The sequence below is a fragment of the Osmerus mordax genome, chromosome 3 (assembly GCF_038355195.1).
Source record: "Osmerus mordax isolate fOsmMor3 chromosome 3, fOsmMor3.pri, whole genome shotgun sequence".
Classification (NCBI taxonomy): Eukaryota; Metazoa; Chordata; class Actinopteri; order Osmeriformes; family Osmeridae; genus Osmerus; species Osmerus mordax.
The window spans coordinates 9460131-9470364 of NC_090052.1; the positions used below are offsets into that span (position 1 = coordinate 9460131).

General features: G+C 36.0%; 1 long non-coding RNA gene across 1 annotated transcript; it reads right to left on the bottom strand.

Moving 5' to 3' along the window:
* Positions 1-1459: 1459 nt before the first annotated feature.
* On the bottom strand, positions 1460-2434 carry LOC136941258 (uncharacterized). Its single transcript, XR_010876469.1, has 3 exons — positions 2368-2434; positions 2121-2253; positions 1460-1802 (listed from the first exon to the last, which is right to left on the bottom strand). It is a non-coding gene; the product is annotated as an uncharacterized lncRNA (long non-coding RNA).
* Positions 2435-10234: the final 7800 nt, after the last annotated feature.

A 10234-nucleotide genomic window follows, 5' to 3' on the forward strand; every position in this document is an offset into this window, starting at 1 on the left:
GGGCGTGTTGCGCATGCTGGGAGAGTGGCGAGCAGTGAGTTGCAGTAGTTCAACTTGGAGAGAACAAGTGCTTGGACTAGCAGCTGGGTGGAATGCTCAGACAGGTATCCCCTGATCTTACAGAAGTTGTAGAGGGTGAATCTACACGACCAGGGGAGACTGCAGCATTGTAAACTGTGAGGGAGAGCTCGTCATCCATGGGAACCCTGAGGTTCCTGGCAGAGGATGAACATATCAGGGTTATTGACATATTGTGGAAGATGGAGGGTTTGGCCGGGATGATGAGAAGTTCTGTTTTGGCTAGGTTCAGCTGGAGGTGGTGCTTGGTCATCCAGGTGGAGATGTCTGTGAGGCAGGCCTTGATCCTAGCTGAGATTCCCGGATCAGTTGGGGGGAACAACAGGTACAGCTGCGTGTCGTTATCAATCCTAACTTCACCATACACTCAAACAGTGAGGTTTCTCAGCTTTTTTATGGAGCTGTAGCACAATGCCCTGACCACGACTCGTCCTGATTTTTATTAGAAACTGAGAATGACAGAAATACAGATGATAATACATATAAACGGATAGTTTGCGTGTAAAATGAAGAAAAACAAGCTTCTATATTACACTAAAAATAAACACGTCAGTAACTAGCTTATTTGCTAGCTGGCCGGCACATCACATTAAACTACTTAATTTCATAGTTGTGCAGATAACTCAATATGTAGAGTTTGAATCCCTTGTTTTGCTTGCTTTCTGGAGCAGGGACCAGGCATTTACAATTCAATGGACATCACTGATGCTTATTTTAAGCAGGTCTTGGAGACATCAACTAAAACTGGACATTTTTGGCGACGCGGGTGATTGCCTCAAGGAAACCGGAAACTGATTTGCCAACATTTTATTGGCATATTTTTGCCATCACTGGCTACAGCAGATGTTCGTTACTACACTTGTGCACAGAGCTAGTAACTTTGCAAATCTATATTTCACTGATAACTAAAAAGAGAAAAAATACAATAAGAAACTGTTAAGCCTGTGTTTTACCAGTTTATCAATAAGGGAACTGGTTAGTGGAATTGAGTTGTTTAGTTGGAAAATCTGACATATACAAAAAAAAACATACTGTTAAGCAGAGTGAAGGGCTTTCCCTTGCCTCATGTCTAGTAATTGAATTAGTTTTTGAAATAGGGGGCAAGAGGCAGTTGTGTAAGAATACAAGTATTTTATTTGGTAAAGGTATAAATTTGACATATTAACAAAGAAAATTGCATTGAAAACTGTTATCAATATTAAGTAAGGGAAGTGGTGTTAAAAATGTTTAAGTGGGAATTCAGAAATAGAAACATTTCATATGTCATTTCTTTTAAGGTAGCTTGTTGTATATATAGCTACGGTAACAAGAAACGAAATATGCACAAATGCAGAAACACATGTATTATAGTAAAATGTAAATGAGAACAAAAGTGGGGAAAAATTGTGCAATGATTGTGGAATGTATTTGCAGTGTTAAATTTGTGTAATGTGTGTCTTTCTACATATTCTATGCTGACACAATATAATACAAAATGTGATGTACTGTATGCTGCAATCGTGTAATGTGTAATATTGAGTGCAATACAATTCTCATGTGTGACTTTGGATTGTTATGAATTAGAAGGTTGTTAAGTAGGGTGGATTTAAAACACATGGTCCATTGTGAAATTTCAGGCAGCCACAGACTTCTTTGATATCTGTACATCCAGTTGTTGATGTTGTATCCAGTGGTCCAGAGTTTTCATTGAGTTATGCTTCACATTTTAGATAATTGTAGTTAGCCTGTGTGGAAACACAAAATAGACAAACATGTATATGTATATAAACAAAATATTGAATAAATGAAACATTAAAAGGTGCATTTGTGACATTTGCATGTGTTACAAATATGTTATTGACAGTAAGCAGTGTATAGGTGAATTATTTTAAGCAAATATGTGATTGTGTTTGTTGAAATATATATGTTGTACTGTACAATATTTTGTGTATAGGATTACTAGGTACTATTATGCTGTAACTACGTGTTTTGTCTTCATGTTAATATGTTTACAGTGTATGGATTGTGAAATCCAAAGAAAAATAAATTATAAATATATTTACCACAAGGTAGGAAGGAGTAGGGTCTTATCAGCCAGCGTTCAGGAGACATCTTAGTTGTCAGTTTAGTAATAGTAGTTTCTCAGGGTATTCAGCGAGAATATCTCAATGCTTGGTTGAAATCTGGACTAGGCTCCTGTAATTATACATAAATATTTAGTTGATGCAGTAAAACAATTTAGGTAGAACAGACATTTTGCCCCAAGAGAGACTAATTGTTAATTGTAAGTAGGTAGGTATAAAAGCATACTTTTTAGTGCAGGTGTTTTAGTGTTTCCAGACTGAAATTGCTGAATGATGAAACCATTGGTACTTCCACAAGGTTTAAAGGCCTGAAGTGGGTAGCTGAAAAGCATAACATTAAGATTTTAAGAGAATCATGTTTACAATGTGACCTTTATTACAATAAAAACTTGGTAAATGTATAATATACTTTACTTGATGTAGTAGTGGTGGTGGGAGAGTTTTCAGTAGTTGGCTGGTTTAATGAAATCCACCATTTCAAAGCATAAGGATTCAGCAAGAAGATTTCAATGCTGTGTTTGGTATCTGGACAAGGCTCCTTTAGTGATACGTAAATATATATTTTAATGCAGTGAAACAATATAGAAAGAAAATAAATGTTTGCCCCAGAAAGAATACGATTGTAAGTAAGTAATTACCTACCTTGTAATTGAAGTTGCTTTAGTCTTGCCAAATCAAGGTTGATGAATGATGGAAGCAGTGATAGGTCCACATGGCTTGAAGGTTTGAGGTGATTGCTGAAAAGCAAACATGAAAATTGTATGAGTGTGGTGTGTAACGTAAGCTTTATTACAGTAAAAACATATGAAATGTGTCATTTACATTACCTGATGTGGTACTTGAGGTTTCAGATGTTGGGTGGTTGAATGTAGTCCAACATTTTAAAGCACAAGGATTAGTGTGCTGATGAGAAAAGTATTGCACAGCATTGTGTGTGTGTGTGTGTGTGTGTGTGTGTGTGTGTGTGTGTGTGTGTGTGTGTGTGTGTGTGCTGCCAGAAGGCTGGGAGAGAAAATTACAGAATGATATTTAAATATCAACACGACTACAAAACATGTTGTTATAGCACTTTAACATTTAGTAATTTCATACAAATAAGTGTCATAACATTGTACAATACATGAAGCTTATAATATACAAAGCACAAGTTACCTGTTACATGTTGACATGTTAATGTCATATAAGTCCTTGAAGTGTTTTTTCATAAATTAACAGAAAAATATGGAAATTCATTATTTAATATGATATAATTTATTTCTCACCTGCTGTACAAATAGTGTGTTTGAAAATATATTAGTTAATGTGTATACTACGTTGATTTACTTAAGCTATGACTTTTGTTTTAACATTCATTAAAGTGTAGTTAATTTATGTGAATTAGTACAGCATTATGATGACTGTAATATGTTGACAACAATTCAAGCGATATTTGAAATTGGACATCTTTTGTGTATACATGATCTATTATTGTGTTAGCATCAGTGGTTGAAAAGTCAACTAATTGAATGTAATGGTGTTGTTCAAAAACAGTTTGTATTGTTTTAGAAGTAAGCAGATTTTCATTAAAGTCTCCCATGATCATTTTAGCTCCTGGAAAGGTGTTAATTTCAGCAATAAGATGTAATAGATTTTCTTTAAATATGTCAACTTGGTATGTTTGGGGCCTGTATAGAACTGCAGCGATTAATTGAAACTGTGGAACGTGGAAGACTAATGATTCCAGATTTGTATTACATGGTGTGTTGACTTCAATGTTTTGATCTGTTTGACAATATATTCCAACACCACCATTTGCCTGAAGTTTTAAAGTCTTGGTGAAACTGTTTATTGGACTGTAACAATTGAAACGTGTGTTGTTGTAAAACGTGAAGTTAGGTAAAAGTAAATGTTCAGTTGGAAAGTTTGGTTGAAGCCATGTTTCAGCAACACAAATGCATTGTGATTTCAAAATACTGTTGTTTGCTTGCATGTTTTTAAAATGTGCATTGAGACTTTGAATGTTATGAAAAGCAATTGTGAATAATGGAGTGGTTGAAGGTGAGTTTTTGGAGATGAATGTTGGCATTGTTGCAAGAACATCTTTGATATTACTGTTGCAATAAATCTTTGACTCTTTCAAGTCTTCAATTACTAAGCCTGACAGAGAAGAGACACGACTTAAAGCGACGTAAGCTTGTCCTGGTGAAAATATTTTTTTCAAGTTTACCACTGCACTGTTAACTGTTAAACCTTGAACTTTGTGTACGGTACAAGCCCAGGCTAATTGTAATGGGTACTGCCGCCGTATTCCACCATTGTTTGAGACTCTGTCTTCTACGGGTTTAATGATTGTGATGTTTCGATGAGTATTGTTTGGTGTAGTTATTTTAGCTCTTTGCAGTTGTCCAATTTTGCCATCATCAAATTCAACATGTATTAAAGAGGGAAAGTATTTGTCTGTATCAAACATGATTTGGAAAACTGTCCCGAAAGCACCATTAACAAGTCCATCTAAAACATCAATGTTTTTAGTCAGCATGATGCGAGCTTGTATTCCCACATTGACACTTGGCTTAAGACAGGTATTAAAAACTTTGCTGTGGTGGCCATTCTTTCTTTCCATACGTCCTGTTTTTGGATTTCGCTCAAAGTCTTGTGCTTCAATAGTTATAGCATTTGGGCAAATTGAATTGAGCATTTCAGAGTTATAATAGCAAACCTGTTTATTTGTTGCAAAAATGTGCAATACATTCAAGACTCCTCCTGTTTCGCATTGTTTCAATATCTCAACGTCTGCAGGCAACATAGGAGTTGATTTTTCATGGACACGTATGCGATTCAGCAGCTCAGCAAAAGTAGAATCTTTTTGTCTCACAACTTGTGTCAAATTTGCAATTTGAAAGTGATCGTTCCAAATGTTTAGTCCTGGCATATCACTGTACAGAGGTTTCCCTTTAACAGGTGGTAACTGGTAAAAATCTCCAACCGCAACAATGCTAACTTTTCCAAACAAAGAATGATCTCCGCACTGTTTTATTTGTCTTAGTCTTCCGTGAATGTATGCAAACAGTCTGGTGTCTACCATTGATATTTCATCGATGATCAGTAATTGCAAATTGGAAAGTTTTGCTCGTAAAGAGTTGATCTTTTCCTCACCTAACGGCTGGTAAGGTAATCGCACATCTGTGCCAATACAAAAAGTATTGTGTATTGTAGCAGCATTAATGTTATATGCGGCAACGCCTGTAGGAGCTGTTAATAGCACTGTAGTGTCATCAGGGTTTGTGCATAGTTGCACTAGAATTTGTGACAACTCATAATGTATGGCTTTTATCAAATGGCTTTTTCCTGTACCTGCTCCACCAGTGACAAAAAGGTGTATTGGTTGTGGTTTTTGTCCCCATACTGTTTCTAAACTCCACTGACGTAGTTTGTAAAATATGCGCGCTTGCTCATCATTTAAAGATCTCATTATGTCCCATGCTGCTTCTTTAGTCATAAATGTTTTTCTAACTTCTATGTTACCCGTCATAGGCACAGTTTCTGTCAAGTCTGGAATATTTTCAGAAATGGGCTGTAAATCATTTTCATCATGAATTATGTCCTGTGATTGTAAACACTGAAGCCGTTCCATTTCAGATTGCGGACAAATATGTGCCCATGCATCATCCAAATCACCCTGTTGTTCCATGACAAGTTGAGCATCATCTAGTTTGTCAGAATTTTGTTCATACAAAGACCTATTATTCTCAATAATTTCTTTAACTGTGTCTATGTTATCACTGAAATCACGTACAATTCCAACATTGTAAAACTCTTCGAATGATACAAAAGGATGTGGTTTCAATTGACAGTCTTCATAGTGGGGCAAAAACAATTGGAGCTGGCTATGATGGTATTTTTCTGGATCTTTTGTGGGTGACAGTCTTGCATATCTAATAACAGCTGGTTCTGTGCGCAACCTTTTTTTAATGTAACCATATTTGTCCTGAAGTTGAATGACAGATTCGCTTGGATTAGCTGGGACTTCACTTTGACTCAAGACTCGATATTCTGAGCAAAACGTGGCAAGGCACATATTTTGGAACGGTGGTGATTGTGGTCTATGTTTATACCTCTCTATTACACTTGTCATCCATATAGTGTTTTGTTCATTGTTGTCATTTAGTTTTCTGTCTTGCAATACACTCAAAGGTAAACTCATGCGCATAGGGTGTTCTCCTGTTGGTATGAAAGTTACTTTGCGTGAGCATTCCTTTAAATGCATTCCAGTCAGTCTGTATACTGCTTCTTGTGCAGACACTTCTCTATTATGAAGGTAAACACTGCCAAGTGATTTGAATGCAGCTTTGGCATCCAGATTGCCTTTAGTTCCTTCTTTTTGTGCACAATCTAGTAACAATCCCATTTCTCTCTCTGCTTTGGATATATAAGAAATAATGTACACTACACAAGAATATGCATCCACAATGTACTGAATATCCATATTGGCATTCCAAGCTCGTAACAGGTCTTTGTTAAATTGGTTAATCCAAATGTCACCGGGCTTTCTTTTTAAAACAACGTTGGTTTTATTGGTTAGTTGTGAATTTGCAATTTCAAAAAGCAATTGTGAAATTCCGATGCTTTCAAAGAGTTCCTCTGGCGATTCAAATGTTTGATCACTATTTAGTAAAGTTGTTCTGACCATTTTCAAAATCTTTTCAGCCATGTCTGGTGTCATCAGTTTTCTCAATTCATCTTCCTCAGTCATTGGTTGATGTGATTGTTCTGTATTGCATTGATTTTGTGCAGGTTTGACAATACGATCAATAAATGTTCGACAAGATGGGGGTCGTGGGAAGTTAAACCGACATTCAGTTTTCTTTTTCCTACAGGTTTTTGAGTGCTTAGTGCTATGCTTTTGCACTGTGTTGACAATCTCACACATTTCTTCATCGTCGGATGATGGCAGTTCACAAGATACATATTTGTCAATAAAGTCTACAACCTTATCATCAGGGTCTTTGTCAATTTGAGGGGCTGATTCCACCCAGAACAAGCAATGACAATGAGGGGAGCCTCTGTTTTGAAATTCTACACGGTAAAAGTAGTCCGATATTTTTCCAATAGGAGCAGCTGGAGACATGATCACATCTTTCAAGAAACTGTGCCATCTGTGGTCAAACATTCTTGCAGCTGTAACTGGGTTTTGTTTCAACAAGGCACATTTCTCTGACCAAGTCAGTTCATCTGTAGGAACATTTTTATTTTGTTCATGACTGAGTGTTGTTATCATTTCAGGCCAGCGCATGTCAGCTGAGGAAAACGAACAAAACCATGTGGGGATTCCGAGTTGGCGTATCATAGCAAACAGATCTTTTTGTGCAGATTGCCAAAAGGGGGGTGTTCCACGTATAGGTCGTAAAAACTTGTAACCTTCGTCATTTTTTAACACTCGTTTTAAAGATTCTGCATCAGTTAGAAAATTGGGTTGCTCTTTGTACGGCAATTCAGTGCCTAAACCTTTGCGCATGGCAATTGATACATTTGACAAAACTTGTTGCACCTCTGATATGTACTGCGCATAGAATATAAAGTCCGTGTTTTTAGCAAATCTGCCATCAGCATTTAGTAGACGCGTGTTTAAATATTTTGCCAGGGTTATTTTTTCTTTGCGATGGTCATGAAAAGTAGGAGCTCCCGTTGGATATAACATAGGAAAACATTTTCCTTCATTTGTAGCATCTTCTAACAGTTTAATGGGGTGATTATTCTCAGCAGGGGCAACTGATAACACAGAGTCAAAATGTTGATCCAACACTTCTTGAGCAATATCTACTGGTTGTAAACATGTGTCTAGAAACATTCCATGTGTTTGTTCAGTGTATGTCAACTCTTCTTCAGGATCATCACTTTCTGAATCATTTTCCGTTGTGTTCTTTTTTCTTTCATTAGCAACGCTTGTTGTTTGCATTGGTTCACTAACCATGTCATTTGGCACAGCAGTAATACATATTTCACTGTTTTTATTTACATCTCCAACAGTTGTGTCAACTTGAGATGTTGTGTTATTATTATTGCAAATTTCCATATGTGTATGATCAGTATTTTCCGCATTTTGGAGTGTGTCACTGATGACATTTTGTTGATGATGACTGACTTGCACATCGTCTATTTTGTCCAGAGGGTTAACCCATTCTTTATTGATGCTAATGTCATGATACCATTTGTTATTTAACTTTAAGTACTCTAAGGCATTATAGACATGGTTTGTATGTACATGTTTATATTCATAATGCCCCTTGTATGTTAATTTGCGTTTCAGTTTAATTCGTAACATTAAATCATTTCCATCATTTCTTGGAAGCATGTTTGTTACTTGATTGACATTAGATGGAACACAAACGACAGGTCCATGACAACCATTTTGTCCACCTTTTGGTAATGCCAAAAGTTTCATAAAAGGAATATGTTTCGCTATTAAGTGTTGCTCAAGAGAATTTAAGCACTGTAGCTGAGAAGGAATGGCTTCCAAATGCAAATTATTGGCTACACTTTGTTCAGGCATTCTACCAGCACATATTTTACGGTGACATGTGTGACATATCCACAACTTAGATGATTGAATATGAGCAGTGCAGTTATCATCACATTCTTCATTACATGTCTGTAAATATGTTTCTGTAATGCATTTTTTAGCCAAAGCAACAACAGTTAGACTGGTTGTGTACGTATCATGTTTACATTCAATGACTTGCTTTCGAAAAAGCTGGCGATGACAAACTGAGCAAACAAATTGAGGGCCTGTTTTGACATTCTTTCTAAAAGATTCGATGACAAAATCCATGGAATATGTCTGATTTTTCTTAGAAATATATGTTTGCATGCCTTGTGTTTTTACACTGCTTTGAAAGTCTGCATCACATTTGTATTTATTCTTGCTAAATTCTTTAACTTTATTTTTAAAATCTGCATCACACTTGTATTTCCTTTGACTGTATTCTTTAACTTTAGTTTGAAAGTCTTCATCACATTTGTATTTCCTTTGACTGTATTCTTTAACTTTAGTTTGAAAGTCTTCATCACATTTGTATTTCCTTTGACTGTATTCTTTAACTTTAGTTTGAAAGTCTTCATCACATTTGTATTTCCTTTGACTGTATTCCTTAACTTTAGTTTGAAAGTCTTCATCACATTTGTATTTCCTTTGACTGTATTCTTTAACTTTAGTTTGAAAGTCCTCATCTGTTCTGTACTGATCTTGGCTGGACTGCAATTTTGTTTTTCTGAATTGATCATCCGTTGCATATAATTTTTGTTGCAACATTTTGCAATTTTGTCGGAATTGAATATCATTCTGATATTTTTGCTTCTTAATGGCAGCTTTATCTTGACTTTGTTGTATTTTACCAGTTGTTGATAACCTTTTCCTCAAATTTACATTACACTTTGGCATTGCTTTTTTTGCTTGGCACAATGATGCGCATGCACCTTCACAATGTGTATCCGTTACACAAGTTACCAATTCATAATGATTCCCATTGACATGATTCAAATATATGGCATTGTCACTTGTTCTTGAAAGACTTTTGTAGATGTTCCAGCGATCAGAATTAAATGTGTAAATGTCAGTACGGAACAGATCTGCTGCACCTATAATTTCCAATTCAGTGCCCCATGTGTTTGCATACATCATTCGTGAAGACTTTATGTAGTGTTCTACAGAAGTGTATTCAGTTGTCAAATACTTTTGAAATGTTTCCTCATTTTTCATTAAGTGTCTTACCACATTTTTTCGTATTTTCATGTGAGGGCTTTCATTGCCGCAAATTGCCATAGCCAGTGACCGGAACAAGCAGTTTCCATCTTTTCTGATAGCTTTTGATTCACATGGACAACTTAATACTGTGCATTGTTGAATTATGGTTGAATCATGGTTATCATTTACATTCTGCAAATCGAACTGTGAACATAACGCAGTTTGATGCATAAATGTTAAGGGAGAAAACGTCCACGTTGGCAGTGTCACATCACCAACTACAACATCATCAGTATTTTTACACACTTCATCAACATCGTCCAAAGTTGTGACATTCAAGTCAAATTTTTTTATTCTGTCTGTACACATATTT